This window comes from Lontra canadensis, unplaced genomic scaffold, assembly GCF_010015895.1.
Source record: "Lontra canadensis isolate GAN:19392208 unplaced genomic scaffold, GSC_riverotter_1.0 scaffold28, whole genome shotgun sequence".
In the NCBI taxonomy this organism is placed as follows: Eukaryota; Metazoa; Chordata; class Mammalia; order Carnivora; family Mustelidae; genus Lontra; species Lontra canadensis.
In genome coordinates this window covers 601,755-606,429 of record NW_022631022.1, presented here as the reverse complement: position 1 = coordinate 606,429, position 4,675 = coordinate 601,755, and positions in this window count along the sequence as shown.

The following is a 4,675-nucleotide window of genomic DNA, read 5'->3' as shown; positions in this document are numbered from 1 at the left end:
AAAGAAAAGAGTAGATGAGACTAGTGCTATTCCTTCCACCTGAGCTTAAACAATGGCCTCACAGACACGTAAGAGCTGAGAAGTTTCTTGATAATGCAATTTGTGCTGGAAGTTGTCTCTGCAGCTGAATAACTTAGTTCCTTTTAGGATTCTGTAAAAACCTACCAAAAAATTCCCAACCTTTCAATTTCCTTTGAACTCAAACATGCATTTATTGAGCACCTATGAATGCAATATTTTGGCTGGGGTGGGGAGAGTGCAATGCAGGGATAACTTAAATCTGCTTCTCTGACCTCAAAGACTTTGGTCTAGAGAAGTTTGAATTGTAAAAATAAAACAGTAATTAAATGAAAAAACAGTAATTAAATGAAAAAATAGTATTGTGGGAATATGGGGAAGGGAAAAATACCATATATTCTAATTGGAAGGATAAGGAAGGGATGGCTTCCTAGCAGATATGGCATTTGGGCCTTGAAACACAGTGGATTTTAATAGATCTGGGAGATTCAGAGGAAGGACAGGTTGGTGTCTCTTCCTTTAGGCTGGAAGAGCATGAACTGTAAATCTTTACTGAGCACCAAGATGCTGTGTGAAATGGAGAAACATAAGAACCAATATAAAGGGAAGATACAATACATCCCTGAAAAAAAATCATGTAATATTAAATGATACTGTGTGATTAGGCATCAGAACAGTTTAAAGACTCCAAAGGCGAAGCAGAGATACAGGCCAAAATACATTTTTTGGGGGTAGTGAATTAGTCACTTTAAAAATATTTCAGTGAAGGGCTCCTGGGTGGCTCAGTCAGCATCTGACTCTTGGATTTCAGCTCAGGTCATAATTTCAGGGTCGTGAGATTGAGCCCCATATGGGCTCCACACTGGGCATGGAATCTACTTAAGATTCTCTCTCTCCCTATCCTAATCATCTCTCCCTCCCTCCCTCTCCCTCTCTTAAAAAAGCATATTTCAGTGAAGCCAATAGGAGAAAGCACAAGGCATAAGATGCATATTACTTTTACTACTACTTCTCCTCCAAGCTTCTAGATTTTGTAAAAAGTTTTTATTTTAATTACATGATAAATGCATAATATATAATACAATCTTGTTTGAAAAATTCAACAGAGGGGTGCCTGGGTGGTGGTTAAACGGATGCCTTTGGCTCAGGTCATGATCCCAGGGTCCTGGGATTGAGCCCCACGTTGGCTCCTTGCTCAGCAGGGAGTCTGCTTCTCCCCTGCCTGCCACTCCCCCTGCTTGTCCTTGCTCTCTCCCTCTCTCTCTGTGTCAAATAAATAAATTTTTTAAAATCTTAAAAAAAAAAGAAGAAAAAAAAATTTAAGAGATAAGGGAAAAAAAACAGAGTAAAAAGAAAAATTCTCCCTTCAAAATCTTCACTTTCCCACCCAATCTCATTTCTTTTCCTAGAAGCAAGCACTGCTATCAGCTTGCTGTGTTTTCTTCAGAATGATTTCTGGAGTATTCATGTAAATATATAACTGTGCTATGGTTTTACATAAATGGATATGTGCTTTTCTGCATTTAAAAAAAAATACTCAATACCCTATTTTGGAGGTTTTTCCTATGTTAGTACATAGATCATAAAGTACACAGAGTTAAAAGTCATTCTTGGTAACTAAAATCCCACAGTTAGGATATACCTTGGCTATTTCACCATGTCCATTTGTTTTTCTTTCTTTTTTTTTTTTAAGTTTATTTAAGTAATCTCTACACTCAATATGGTGCTTGAAGCGACAACCCTGAGATCAAGAGTTACACTTTCTTCTGACTGAGCCAGCCAGACGCCCCTCAACATGTCCATTTGGATGATCCATAAGTTGAAAGCCACTAAGGTCTTACCTGATTTATATAAACATACAAAAAAGCAAAAAACAACCCCAACTCTGGGTCTAACAAACGGACATCTTCTTTGAACCTCTCACTAACAGTCCCTCACTCAATTCGGGAGATGTAAGTTATCTCTGCAAACACCAAAACCAATGAGGGGGTTCTCTCTGTAAATTGCAATCAGTGGTGGGGAAACAGATTATACATCATCCTGAAACCACCCCCAATCTATGGTTTATGCTCTCCTGTCCACCAGTTTCCTTGGCTTTTGATATTCGAAGTCAAGCAAGCATGTCCACTAAAAACACAAACAAAACAACAAAAACAAAACTTTTCAGCTAAGCAGCAGCTCCTATAAAAGTGATTTAACTTTCAACCCCATCATGAACTGAAAAAAAAAAAAAAAAAAAGAAAATTCAGCCCCTCTTTTGACTTCTCTGTTCAAGATTCTGGCTGTCCTTCCCTGAAGCACATGCATTATTAAGGTGACCACAGATATCTCAATGGTGGAATGAAAGGTAGTGGGACAAGGGAGCTCAGGGAAGGTGAAACCTCAGTTAATACCTCAAATATAATTCACTACAATGGAAAGATTTCCCCAAATTAGATATACTTTATGAGCACCGTTTTATTTATTTTTTAAAGATTTTATTTATTTATTTGACAGAGAGACAGAGAGAGAGCATGAGAGGGGAGAAGGTCAGAGGGAGAAGCAGACTCCCCACGGAGCAGGGAGCCCGATGCGGGACTCGATCCTGGGACTCCGGGATCATGACCTGAGCCCAAGGCAGTCACCCAACCAACTGAGCCACCCAGGTGCCTTATGAGCACCATTTTAATAGTTGCCCAGTATTATAACAATATTTTAGAATGCTTATTTAGAAACAAACTTTACCATTCTCTTATTTTTTAAAATTTTATTATAGATGATGATCCAATATGGCTATTTTAGGACATATCCCCCTCTGAATTTATTTTATGTAATTTACATCATAGTATTTATATTATGTTAAGGCTTTTGTTACATATTCCAAATTGCTTTCCAAATAGTTATAAGTGTTTGATTCTAGAAGAGCTCTGGTAGGGCACACCCAAGACCCCTGCACCAAACTTGAAAGAGTTGTCTGTATCAGCTGTCATCATTTCCTAGGCTCTTAGTCATTCCTCAACTCCTGTAGTCTGGCATCTGTCTAAACCACTACACTGAACTGCTTCTGTCAAGGGTCCTGTTGCTGAATGAAGTTCTCCTGTTTGACTTCTCAGAAGCATGTGACAGCCTTCGACTCCTCCTTTCCCATAAAGCTTCCATTCTCTCCTGCTTTTCCTCTCTCCACTTTGTTTCCTTTGCTTGTCCTCCTTCTAGCCTGCCATGTTTTCCAGGGATCTAACGTACCCTAAAGGCCTTCACCTCTAGAAGCTCTCCTCAGGCAATCCGATCATACATCCCCACTTCTAGGTTCTGATGCCTCCTACACCTCCCTCTTCATCTCAGCTTTTTCTAGGGCCCCACATTCCTCCATTCACTGGACAGGCTTTGCCAGAAGGAGGTCCCAAGCCCATCTCAACAGAACAATGTTGAGAGTAAACTTCTCTTCCTCCATCTCCCCCAACTCCTGTATTCCCCATCTCACACCACATGCAAGGTGCTCAAGCCAGAAACATGAGCATGATTTCCTTCTCCCTCAGTCCTCACATTCCGACAATTTCCCAGTCTTGTTGATTCTAACTCTAAATGTCTCTCAACTCTGTCCATGGGCCCCATGTGCTCTGCCAGTATGAGTCCAGGTCTCTGTCAATCCATGCTTGGAGTACCAGAACAGTCTCCTAACTTGGCTCTCTTCCTTTTAGTCTTGCTTCCTTCCCTCCAACCAGTTCTTGACACAGCAAGGGGAGCTTTCTGATATGCAAATCTAATTACACTTTTCCCAACTCTAAACCTTGCACTATTTCCCCATCACTTTTCCCAGCTCTAAACCTTGCACTATTTCCCCATTGCCTCAGAATAAAACCCATGCCCTTTGCTTCCTGAAGCAGAGATATGGGTGCATATAGATTTTTAAATATTACCCTATAGTAAAACTTAGCCTTGGTGGTTGGTGTACACGTCTGTGACTTTTAACACGTGTTTAGATTCTAAGGCCACCACAACTATGTGCCACTCCAAATCACTCCCTTATGCTATCCTTTTATAGCTACACTCTCTCACATCCCTAACCCCAGACAATCACGGATCTATTCACCATAGTTTGTCTCCATAGCTTATCTTTTAAGGGAGGGAGGGGGATCTTTTGGGAAAAACAAAACAAAACAAAACAAACCCAAGCCCCTTAAAGTAGCTTTAATGACTACCTAGCTCTTCTACCTCACCTCCAACACCTGCTCCCCACCCCATCGTGGCAATTAGACTGGACTTTTCGGTTCCCCGTAAGCGTCTAGCTTTCTTCCCTCTGGGGAGACTCCCCCCCAGCCCTTTTGGATTGGGGGGAACCTCCTCTGTGGTCCACAGTGCCGAGTGCTTCCCCCACTACAGCACTTCCACGCGGCTGTACCGGCCAGGCTACTCGTCTGTGTCTTCCATCAGACCGCTCCTTCCGCGCAAGGGCAGTCTTTCAAGCACCGCCACACGCCCATCCTTCGCGGAGTCCCCCAGCCCCGCCACATCCCAGCACTCACAGCTCCAGGAGTAGCCTGGGCGTCAAGTTCGGAGTACCGCGCGCGGGCAGTTTCGAAACCCGAGCGAGCATGCGCACCGACTCGGCTGAGCGCTATCGCCCCGCCCCCTACGCCCTCTCCAGGAGGGGCGGGCCTCGGCCGCTCGCGCTCCCCTC